General features: G+C 40.8%; 1 protein-coding gene and 1 pseudogene across 2 annotated transcripts in view; both read left to right on the plus strand.

The window, feature by feature from the left end:
* ST6GALNAC3 (ST6 N-acetylgalactosaminide alpha-2,6-sialyltransferase 3) overlaps nucleotides 1–12,687 on the plus strand; it is a 532,085-nt gene that overhangs the window by 434,299 nt on the left and 85,099 nt on the right. The window lies entirely within an intron of this gene.
* On the plus strand, nucleotides 8,503–8,723 carry LOC122227620 (annotated as a pseudogene).

A 12,687-nucleotide genomic window follows, 5' to 3' on the forward strand; every position in this document is an offset into this window, starting at 1 on the left:
CATAATAACTTGCAGCTGCCGGAATATGCTGTATACTAGTGGTGAGTTCTTGTCTTTGGAGATTTATGCAAGTCGTTATTTAAAAATAGAGATCCGGGAGTTACAGCTGGCTAATTAATCTACCACTAAGGAAAGCTAAGCAAGTGACCCACTTAACTGTTTCCAGGAACCACGTCTTCGCTGAAGCGAACTTTCACAAATGTCTTAACACAGAGAACCAAACTGATACAACCCTGTCACATTTTATGATCTTCTCACAGCATAGGTGTCTGTTGTTCGTCTCCCTTACTTTCCCAGGGACACCACTCATCCGTACACAACTTGAATTCCCATATGCTTCACCGCCTGTGTCCTTTATCCCGAGGATGGACGCCAAGGCTCTCCTTCCTTAGTGTCTTCTTTCTCTGGATCAGTCACCTACTCAGGCAACACCCTCAGTGCCTTTCTCTTACCACAGCAGCTCCAGGCCTCTGCCTGACTTCAGAGGGTTCCCGTAAGAGACACAAGCCTGTGTTTGCTCATAGTTCCTCTACTTTCTCCACATGCACGTTCCTCTCCTGGCGTAATGGTCTCTTTCCTTTCATACTGTCCCTTTACCCAGGTCACCTTTCCATTCCTCTCTCAGCGTGAATATGGTCTGTACATCCTACAAAGCTGCACTCCATCTATCCCAGGCTATATTGAGTTTTCTCCTGAAACTTGACAACAGAGTTGATATAATTAGGCCATGACACATTTTTATCCTTTGGTCTGTGAGTGCCCTGATCTTATTTTTAAATCAATCAATTAATTACTGTATTATGTTTATTCCTCTTCCCCTCCTCTACATAGACAGGCATTCTGTTGTATTTTATGTGCATTTTTGATTGCATACATCTTTGCCAAATAATTATTATTGTTTGTATTTTGATTTACACAAATGGTATATATTACATTTTATCCATTTCTTACTTTATGCACTATCTTTTAAAGTCTGTGTGTGTCTCTAACTCTGGGCTGTTTCATACTCCATGGTAGGCAACCTCTCCACTTTCTCCATGGTATACACACACAGGTCGCCAACTCTCTGGATCTCCCTTCTCTGAAATCCCTTGGTATTCATTTACCTTACAGCTTAACTATATGCTGTTTTTTTTTTTAATTTTCCTATGAGTGTTTCTTGCTTTCTTGTTGTCTTTTGTGTAACTCCTTAAAGATCAGGGACCCCCTCTTGTACTCTTCCTTTCCCCACTACACCCATCCCTACCTCTGTAGATCTTCTTTGGAACTGGGTGCATAAATAGTGCTCAATAAATCCTTGTTTATTTAGTGAATTGAATAGTGTGACTCCATAAGGATAAGTTATTGTCTCTTCCTATTCATATCTCCAGTGTCTAAACTAGTGCCTGACACGTTGCAGGTGATCAAGAGATTTGTTTGAAGCAAATGGGTATCTTGTCTTTCACATGAAACAAAGGAATATGGAATCATGGGGTACACAGAGGTCAAGATAGTACACTCTAGTTTCTAATCTGCCACCAACTAAGTATACAACACCTGGCATGTCAGAGAACTTCTCTAGGTCCTGGTTAAACTGAATGATTTCACGGATCCTTGTTCGCTCTAACTTGCTAAGCTTCTGTGACTTCACTAACAATTTTTCAAGTAAGAGAGTCTTCAGTATGAAATCACCTGCAAGGAATACAGAATAGACATACTCAAGACAATAGAGCATGGAAGGGGTAGAGGTGAGAGAGCAATCTTATGAGTTCTGATCTTAGGCTCACAGAATGATTGGGAGGACAAAATTCTTGCCACCTGTAAAGTGATTAGAAAAGTATCTAACACATGGTGTGCCTATGTGGCTCAGTCGGTTAAGCGTCCAACTTCAGCTTAGGTATGATCTCACTGTTCTTGGGTTTGAGCCCTGCATTAGGCTCTGTGCTGACAGCTCAGAGCCTGGAGCCTGCTTTGGATTCTGTGTCTCCCTCCCTCTCTGCCCCTGCCTCTTCTCTCTCTCTCTCTCTCTCTCAAAAATAAATAAACATTAAAAAAAGAAAAGTAACACAAAATAAGTGCTCTATAAATCTTTACTATTATTTTTATAAATTTAGGAAAATCTACTAGCCTTTGTTACAATCTTATGTCTGGCATTTGCAAATCTGGACTTCATGCTTATGTGCAAACAAAGCCCCAGAAATTCTAGTGTCATTGCTGAAATTAACAGTTTTCTTTTATAGGACAGTAATCACCAGACAACAATCTGATTTCTTTTAGGCCCAAACTGTTGTCTTTTTGGTAATGGCCAAGTTCTAATTTTCATGGCTTTTGTAAAATGAAGCAAAGGAGTATTATCCTTCAAGATCATGTAGCAGCCAATAAAGATGTTAGGACAAGAATTCTGAGTTTTGTGTTTGCTGTCTATCAAAAAAATAACTGTTTTTCTGTAGAGCAATCACTTGGAAATGGAAACAGAATATGAATGTGTTAATATCTTATGCAGATGTTATTTTTCCCCTTAGTAGGGAAGAAGTAACTAAATAATCTAATTTGCTTTCTCTTATCTTTAGGGAAGTGAATTCAAATATTGGACAAACCATTATTAAAATTCTGAGCAGCTTTTAATGCATGAGCTTGTTTTTTGCTATAAGGCTCCTTTTTCTCTAGGTCAAGAGGTAAAGCTATTTGTCTAAAAGAAAAAAAAAATTAAATAGTATTGGTGATGGGCTACAGGTTTTATAACTTAACTATATTTGCTTCATGAGCAAAAATAGCATTTAGTAACTATTTTATTCTACTGTTACTGGACAATAGAAGTCTTAAACAGCATTTCAGTTTGATGCTTTTACATAAAAATCCAATATGTGAATTTGTCTGTCATCTAAAGGTTAAAAAAAAAATCAGGTAAAAATACAAAATGAGAACTGGGAACTGCAAATGAACTGGAAATCTTTAACCAAGGAAAGATTAAAACTTCTACTCAAAAAGTTGGAGAAACAGGTAAAATGACCCATTACAAACAACATAGGAAATAACTATGAATCATTGGTTTGAGAACTCAGAAACACTGGAATAAACTACGACTTACACGGTGAATGGGGAATTTCAAAAAATACTTTGTCTTTTTGGTTTTGTTTATTTTTGTTGTTGGTGGTGTTGGTGGTGATGGTTTTGGGTATTTCTGGATGCATAAACTTAATTTAGGAGGGTACCAAAAATTTGTATTAAAGTAAAGATGAGCTGTGTTCTAATAATGTCTTTCTGTTTTCTCAGGTAGTTCTCAGCTAAAGCTGCCATTTATTTCCATATGCTGTAAAGTGAAATAAAATATACGTCTTGGGGGTGCCTGGGTGGTTCAGTTGGTTAAGCGTCTGACTTCAGCTCAGGTCATGATCTTATGGTTCGTGGGCTCAAGCCCCACATCCAACTCTGTGCTGACAGCTCAGAGCCTGCTTTATATCCTCTGTCTACCTCTCTATGTGCCTCTCCCCAGCTTTCTCTCTCTCTCTCTCTCTCTCTCTCAAAAATAAATAAACATTAAAAAAAACTTTTTTTTAAGATATAGATTTTGAATAGCCAGGATGGATTGCCATGAAAATTAAAGGAGATGTGTGGAAGGCAATCTGAAAAATCTAAAGTTCTATACACATATTTGTTTCTGTTGTTATCGTATTCAATAAAAATCAGAACAATGCCTATGATGTATCAGGAGCTACTTTAGGCACTGATGATTCAGAGAAATGATAATACTGATCTTTACTTTCAAGGATTTATGATTATATTGGGGAAATAGAGAATGTCAAATGTATTGTAAGTGCAATAAAAGAGACAAGCCAGGTGCTTAGGAACATAGAATGAGATCCCTGACTAAGTTTTTAGAGTTAGGGATGTCAGAGAAAGTTAAGGAGAGGAGAAGAAGGGAGTCCCAGGTGAAGATGGCACGACTGTAGCCTTGAGTTGAAAAATAGCACAGTATATTCCCAGTCAGTAAAAGGATCAGTATGACTAGAGCTTAAAATATCAAGCAGAAAATAGCAAAAGGTGAGTCTCAAGAGGCCAGATCATAGAAGGCCTGTATATTCGGTTAAAGGTTCAGGTTTTACCCTGTTGGTGATGGAAACCCGGTGAGGCCAAGGCATAATGTAGGCACTCAGGGGGAGTACAGGAGGTTCATTCGAGGGTCAGGGAGAGCATGAGGAGGATATTGCTGTAGTCCGGGTGAAAGTCTGTGAGAGCAGGAACCTAGGCAGGGAGAATTGGATACAACAGAGAAGGCAAATCTGAAAGAGTAAAGAATGGCAATGTGTGGTGATTAATTTTGTGAGCACTGGTGAGGATGACCCTCAAGTTTATAATTTGACTGATTCGATGATTTGCAGTACAATTTATACACAGAATACTGAAGGAGAATCAGGTAGAGGGGATAAGATATATGTCCATTTTTTGGCCATGTTTATCTCAACATTTCTATAAGACATTTGATTGAAGGTGTCCAAGAGCCAATTGGATATATGGCCCTGACTTGTGAGCAACAGATCTGGGTAGGAAATTCAGATTTGTAAGTCATAAGCATAAAAGTAGTAGTTAAAACCCTCAGAAAAAAGGGAAAGACAGAAGCCTAAGAATGCCAGCATTGAAAAGTTGGGCCAATGAGAAAGCCAAGAAAAATACCAGGAGACAGTGAAATGGGGTCTGAGGTGACCCAGGGCAGTGTCATGTCACAGAGGCCAGAAGAGTAGAGGTTCAGGAAAGTGGTAAGATCCAAAGTGAAACCAAAGCAATGAAATCCAGTATAGGGACTTAAAACAAATCCTGTAAATTTAGAAAGCCATGACTTTAGGGGACCTTATTGGAGCAGTTTCACTACAAGGTGGCAGGAGAAACCTAACTGCAGTCAGTTGAGGAGTGAATCTGGGGCAAGTGAGCACAGTCTTTCTTTGCAGAGAATTTTGGATGGGAGGAAGTAGAGGGATAGGATGGCAGCTGGAGGAAATTCTGAATCAGGACCAGGTTATTTTAAGAGCAGAGTCGTTGAAGGAAGGGTGGAGGTTGAAGAGAATGAACCAATAGTGGGAAAAGGGAAGCCTACATGGTAAAAGAGAAAAAAAAATGATGTAGTGTGTTCCCAAGGAAAGTGGGAGAGGTGGCCCAGGCAGGGTGGGGTATCCATAGGAAAGGTTAGTCTTAAGCAGGAAGGACTTAAACTCTTAAGCCTCTGAGACTGGAAGGACAACTAGAAGGAAGAGAGAGGATGTGGGGGAGAAGGAGAGGCAGGTCATGCTTCAAGGATTTAGGACAGAGTTCATAGCATTTAGTTACTCATTCCCCTGAGGACCCATACAATGCCTTAGCAGATAAAATACCCTTCAGAAGTCCCTCATAATCCTTTCAGGGTTGCTGTCTCACCAGCCATTGAAACATTCCCTCTGTACCCTTGGTTCTCATGCTGCTCCTCTCCCATCTCCATGCATGGGCTTTTCTCCAGTGGTGCTGGATACCCCCAACACACAGTGTTCCCCTTGGAATACCCATTGATTGTCCTCATTCAAATAAATTATAAACTATTTCATTCCAAGATATAAATATCTGACACCCAACTAGCTGGGCCAACCTTCCCAGGAGCATTTGCCCTTTAGATGGATATTCTGGCTGTCAGGGGCCTTGCCTTATTAGACCTCACCCCTCCATTCAACCTTTCTTCCCACACTTCATCAATATGCATACTCTGCTCTCGTCGCACTTGTCTTCACTTTTTCAAAAAGTGAAGCACGTGGTATGGAAATCATATAGTTGGAATAACAGGACAGTGAAGATTTTCTGAGTCATCCCCATTGTCCTACCTGGCAGGGGAACACCTGTCACTCTGTACAGGCAGCTCTGTACAAAAGGGTGCTGCAGCTTCTGATACAGCATAATCCAATATACATTACCTCCATTCATTAGAAGATTTAACCTACAGATTAGGAGTACTCTTTACCCCTTAGTAGGGGTACTTCCCCTACTACTTAGCAGTAGTACTTCCTTAGTAGGAAGTTAGGAAAATTTGAATCAGCGTTGCTTTTTAAAAATCAAGCTTACTGCTGTTTGCTGGTTAGTGTTACAATCACAGAAGCAAAGACTAAGCCATTTTCTCCTTAAAAAAAATAGTGTTTTTCATTATGCCCAAACAATCTCCAAATGAATAGAAGAAAAAAATGCCCACAGGCGCTCTTGGGCTCAGCATCATACCCAGATGCCTTAACCCCAGATCTACTAGCTATGCACTGGTAATAAAATATCCCAGCGGCTCTGGTCTCTACTGAGTCTGGATCTAGAATGTACAACTTTATGATGAGGGGTACTGGTTTTAGAGTCAAACTGACTTGCTTCCTGACTTCACAACTCTGGGACATATCTCAGAGGGCTGTTGCAAGGATTGAGTGTGATCATGAATTTAAAGGGCTTAGCGTTCTTGCTAAGTACATAGTAAGTTCTCAATAAATGGAGGCTGCTGTTGAATTATTACTATTAACAATTCATGCTCTGATTTAAGAAACTGCCTGGCTTAACTGGCCTCAGGCAGAGGCTGGAACTGCTTTCTCACCCAGCTTCAGCTGTACGGCTGTAAAATGATGGGTTTCCTTTTTGGATATACCCACATGCTTACTTCTCTCTCATCACTGATGCTTACTGTCTGGAGTCATTAATGATTGGCCACTTAAGGTAATCGCTTCCCTGAGAACCAAATGTGCTTACATTCAGTGGCACCCACTGTAATGCAGTTACTTTTTTCCAATAATATTCATCTAGTAGATAGGCCCAGGATAAGTGAGGTCCATAATGATAAGCTACCTCCTCTTTGTTCATTTTGAAGAGACTCATTAGGGACAGTGGTCCTCAGCGTTAATGAAATGATAGCATCTAATTATAGAATTACAGTTATACACACAAGTGCCAGAATTAGGGGACTTGCCACCTAACAGGTAATGTCACTGCCTGCACCTTGCTCTTGTTCTTTAGGATGCCTCCACCTTGGTCCAGATCTCATCCTTTCCTTGGGCCTGTTTTGGGATTCAGCCATCTGCTGAATGCTGGTAAAAGCCTAAGCTATAAACAGCTTGCTTTTTGGTAGAACAACTCATGCCTGAGAAAGTTGATAATGATTTCAGAATTTCTTTTAATTGAGTTTTTAATTACAACACAGCAAATATCCCATTCATATGTAATTTTGACAAAGATGACAAGCAATTTCATATTCTTTGGAGATCATTTGACAAGTGTGGGAGCCTATATTAAATACCAACTGCCTTGTTTTTTGGACAGGAGTACCTGACAACCGCTTATTCAGGGAAGATCGGGAACTGGAGCATCTGGATCTCAATAAATTATTTGACAGAACAATCCAAGTGCTATAACACAAGCTGCTACTGGGAATGTAAATCTGATTGGCTGGCTTAGAATCTCGTTTTTCTAATTTATAGCCCACATATTATGAATTGGGATACTGTACAGCCAATGGGTGTTTGGACAGGTTTTACCATAAATAATTTTTTCTTTCTTTAGACTATCAGCACAACAGATAAAATATGCAAATAAGTTCTTCTGAAACACAAAGCTTAAACTTGAGATGGGTACCATGATTCTCTATGTTTTTCTCCTTTGGCATTCATTTAAGAGTTCCAGAGCTCCAGAACTACAATTAGACCAAAGAAACTGCTGCATGCCAAAGAGCAGAGAACCAGTCCAACAATGGCTGGTCCCTACCTACTAGCACCTCCCATAAGTTTTCAAAGGTCATTTGTATGGCCATTACAATATCCAGAGGTCCCAGATGAGGGATCTTTTTCAACCACAGAGCAGTAGTCCTCAAACTTTGAATTTTGGAGACCAGAAAAGAAATTCTTAATTGGAGCCCTACTAAGGTCACCTTTTTAGTTTACCAATTAAAGATGTGTAAATTTTTTTCCCTTTTCACTCATTTGTTAATTTGTGACTATCTATTGAGCACATACTATCTGCTGGTACTGTAAAAGTATGCCCTGGGAATGCAATGAAAAACAAAGCTAGATGTAATCTATACCCTCAAATACTTTATGGGCTTGGTGGGGGAGACAGTTATTGATAAATTATACTAATAGTTGTAAAATTCACATTGAGATAGGGACTGTGAAGGAAATAAATAAAATGGTTCTCTTAGAGCACGTAACACATTAACTTTATATAGACAGAAAAGGTCAGGAAACCCTTCTTCTTTAAAACGTGCTGGGAGAGGGTTGCCTGGGTGGGTCAGTCAGTTGAGCATCTGACTCTTGATTTCAGCTCAGGTCATGAGCTCATGGTTTTTTGAGTTTGAGCCCCCCCACCCCCACCCCATGTGGGGCTCTGCACTGGCAGCATGGAGCCTGCTTGGAATTTTCTCTTTTTCCCTTTCTCTCTGCCCCTCCCCCCATTCATGCTGTCTCGGTCTCTCACAAAACAAATAAATAAACTTTAAAATTGTACTGGGAGGTTTGGAGACATCTTTGAGCTTGCTAAGTAGACACCATGAGCAAAGCCTACCCTGTTGAGTTAAAAACATTTATGGACAAGAAATTATCATTGAAATTGAATTGTGGCAGACATTTCCAAGGAATATTGCAGGGTTTCAGTCCTTTTTTGAATCTTGTGATAGATGAATGTATGCAGATGGCAACTGTGGGCAACAGCACAATATGAGAATGGTGGTAATATGAGGGAATAGTGTCATCATGTTAGAAGCCTTGTAATGAGTGTAAACAATGAGTGTGTTCACCAGAAGAAATCAGCTGCTTCTGAATATCCCCTCTCCATAGCACCTGTTTTACTACAATATAAAAATCAGGCCATGTGCATTTTCATATTGAACTTTTTTGTTAAATAAACTTTTGTAAGAGTAAAAAAAATAAAATAAAATAAACTTGTGCTTGGCTTCAGCAGGTCTCAGACTATACAGGGCCTTGTAGCCCATGATGAGGATTTTTAATTTTATGCCAAGAGTGATGGAAAGTAATTATTAAAGAATTTTAAGAGAGTCCTCTGAATGCCACTGGACAATGGATTGGAGGGCAGGAAGAGTGGAAGGAGTGAGATCAGGTGGAACAGAATGTTGGTGCTATAGATATGATTAGTGTGACAGCCATGTGATGGTGAGTCGTTGGATTTGAGGGATATTTTGGAACTGGAACTGCTAAAACTCATTGATAGATGAGGGATGAGGGAAGGAAGAGAGAGGTATTGAGGATGACTGAATATTCCTGGCTTGAGCAACTTGCCATTTCCTATACCATTTACCGAGATAGAAGGACCAAGAGAAGAACACATAGAAGCAGAAAGGATCCCTTTTTGGGCTTGTTAAGTTTAAGGTGCCTATGAGATATCCAAAGCAGGCAGATATATGAATCAGAAGTTTGGAGACGTATTTTGCTGCTAGATACACATTTAGAAGTTGTCAGCATATCGATGGTATTAAAGTCATGGGAGTAGATAAGATTTCAGAGAAATGAACATTATGGAACTTAGAACATTCTGAGACTTGATACAGAAGGGAGAATCTTCAGAGTATCTTTCTATGAAAAGGACAGCATTTTAACACCCACAAAATAGGAAGAACATAATATCTGTTCTTTAAATTAAGGACATTTCATTGCATGAAATCCTCCCTCCATTGTCCTTACCATTCCTATTTTGCTTCAGATCAGTCAGAAGTTCGTCTTGGAGCAGTCGTTGCAAACCACTGCCTTAGAGTTTCTGCGACTGCCTTGGGTGGGAAGGACCTCATTTTGGTAGAACTTCTTATCTCCACTCCCAGTTTCACTTGACCTCTTAGACTCTTCAGGCTTAAAAACACTTCTGGGGTTCGCATGCCTGCATGGCTCAGTCGGTTAAGCATCCCAGTTTGGCTCAGGTGATGATCTCACCACGTGTGAGTTCAAGCCCCACATTGGGCCCTATACTGACAGCTCAGAGCCTGGAGCCTGCTTCGGATTCTGTGTCTCCCTCTCTCTTGGCCCCTCCCCTGTTTGCAGTCTGTCTCTCTCTCTCAAAAATAAATAAACATTAAAAAAATTTTAATAAATAAATAAATACTTCTGGGGTTTCTAAACCAAAGTCGTCCACAGAGTGACTTAAGATCCTACCATATGACATCAGTTCCCTCCTATCCTGAAATGTAAAGTCAGTTACCTCCTACACACTTTGTGGCATTCCTAAGTCAGAGGGCTACACTGTCAATTGTAGTGTAGTTATATGTGTGCATCAGGGTGAATTAACACTTACATAGCCATCTCTTCCTCCTGTCCATCATAGTATGCCACCCATCCCGGTGTTCTTTGCTAGTGGACCCAGTAAGGGTTTCTGAATTGTCTCATCACAATGTTCCAGACAGCCATGATCAATCAGATTGAATGTGGAAATTATTGTAATGATACTACTAGCAATAATAACCATGTATTATCATACTTGTAACTATTATTACTAGTAATATTCTTAACACTTTGTGTCATGCTCTGCACTAAGGGTTGTCCATTCCTCAACTTATGTAAGCCTTCACCACAACTTAGAAGGTTGGTTCCATCTTACAGATGAAGAGGCAGAGGCTGAAAGATGGACTTCCCAGGTGTACATCCCATTATTGTTTTTACATTGTATTATAATAACATGCCATTATCTGCAATGGTGGAAACTCACTGGGACTCCATACTTTTCCTCTTCAAACCCTCAGCACCTAATAGTGCTTGGCACATTTAAGGTGCTTGATAAATATTGAAGATGGTATATACTCTATAGTGACAGAACCCTTTTGAAGGGTGGTGGTTGTGTCTTTGATGATTTAGAATCTCTTGCAGCTTCTAGCATAATTCTCAATAAATATTTGGAAGGTTGAATATGTGGGTTTAAAACGGGCCGAAAAACTCCTGGAAACTAAGAAGGTTCTGACGGCGCTGCTGGTGGAGGGATTACCACCGAAGGAGGATTAAGAAGATGCATCACCTAATATGCTGTGGTGGCAACTGTGGGTCTGATTCTTACTGAAGCATTCTTATTCATGACCTGGGTGGAGAAAAGGAAGAAGCTGCTCATTTTTGGAATTCACTAATAATTTCAATTTGGAAAGTATCGTGAGCAGCTCAGGCAACAGAAATAAAAGGCAAACAACCTGGGAGACTTGAGGTATGTCGGCTGGGAATAGTAACTTTGTGAGCGTTTGAAAAAGGCAAGGCAGTGCGTTCACTTGGGGGAAGGGAATCCAAACACAGAGCTGTTCTCAGGGAAGCAGACGCCAGAGCACAGCGATGCCAAAGTAGGCCCAGGGGGCATAGTGGTCTGCAAATTAAATTCAGGCCAGCCAGGCAGTCTGGCAGAATGAAAGGGAAGGCCAGGTTGAGGCTGCCTGTGCAGAAGGGCACGGAGTAACAGTTCCTCTGTGGACACTTGGAGCTGGGCAGCACCTGGCACCACACGCTCTCTTCCCACCACCTCATTACTGGGGAAGCTCAGGCAATTTGGAAGAAGAGCAGAGAATAGCAAAAAGAGTGAATGAATTCAGGAAAGGACGTGGATGAAAGATCAAAAGAATTAGATAGCTGTAGTTTAGTTGCGGAAAGCTAAAGGGAGGAGGAGGGAAAGGCCTGGAAACTCAAATATCCAAGTCTACTCTGAAATAACCAACTGGAAACTTGCAGAATACCCATCAAATTGAGACCTTTCAGATGAAAATGGACATTTTCTTCCAAGCCATGGGCTTCTTGCCTGAACTGGCAATCTGCCTACCCAGGTGCTCAGTAAATACTGTCTTGTAAAATAACCTTCCTTTGCCAGAAGAGTATAAGATCCGGGAAACAGACCAATAGGAAGCACATTAGAAAATCAGCCAACCCTTTCCACCCTTTCCTTAGTGCCCAGTGAGGACAGGATTAAAGGAACTAGATTTCTGTTGTGTTTTTCAAGTCAGACTCTTTTCAACAATGAAGTTGCCTCTTCCCATTCAGATAAATACAGAGCAAAATAGAAACCTCTGGAGCACAGGGAATGCCTAAGACACGGTTGGCTAGCCTTTGGTTAAATCCTATCGTTGCAATTTCCTTTATGTCAAGGGGACTGGGGGGATGCTAATTTTTTCCCCTCCCAGGCGGTGGAGGAGGTGGGTAGTGAAAGTTGTACCTCTGAACTAAAGGTGGACTTGGTGGAGTTCAGTTTTAAAAATCCAAGTAGATGGATTAGGGGTTCTTTGTTTTATAGAAAGAAGTCTCTGAAAACAGCAACTACCTGGCTGCTATTGAGTCTTTGTTTTCAGGCCAACTCCACTGTTCTTAACCTGGAGCCCAAGATAGTCAAGTATTCAGATTCCCAGCCAGTTGCAAAGCAATCACACACCTGTTATTAAGCTCCAGCATCAGTGGGCTTCTTGTGCTCCTCAAACATGCCAACCCTCTGAAACCTACTGTTTCCCTCTCTGCTGGGCTTGCTTACCTACCCACTTCCTTGTCCCGTTCCTGCTTTCTGCAGGGCTGGCTCCCTCTCATTCCTCTCTTCTCAACTTAAATATCGCCTCTTTTAGAAGGTATCTTTTTGGAGTGATTTTGCCTCCAAATAAGAGGAAATCTTGTTAATAGAGGCTCCAGCCAGTAGGAGCTAAAAAGAAGTTCAGAGTAAACAGTCCGTCCAAACCATGGCTCAGCTCTGACTTCAGGGACCCAGGAGCCCATTACTGTG

Source organism: Panthera leo, chromosome C1 (assembly GCF_018350215.1).
Source record: "Panthera leo isolate Ple1 chromosome C1, P.leo_Ple1_pat1.1, whole genome shotgun sequence".
Lineage (NCBI taxonomy): Eukaryota > Metazoa > Chordata > Mammalia > Carnivora > Felidae > Panthera > Panthera leo.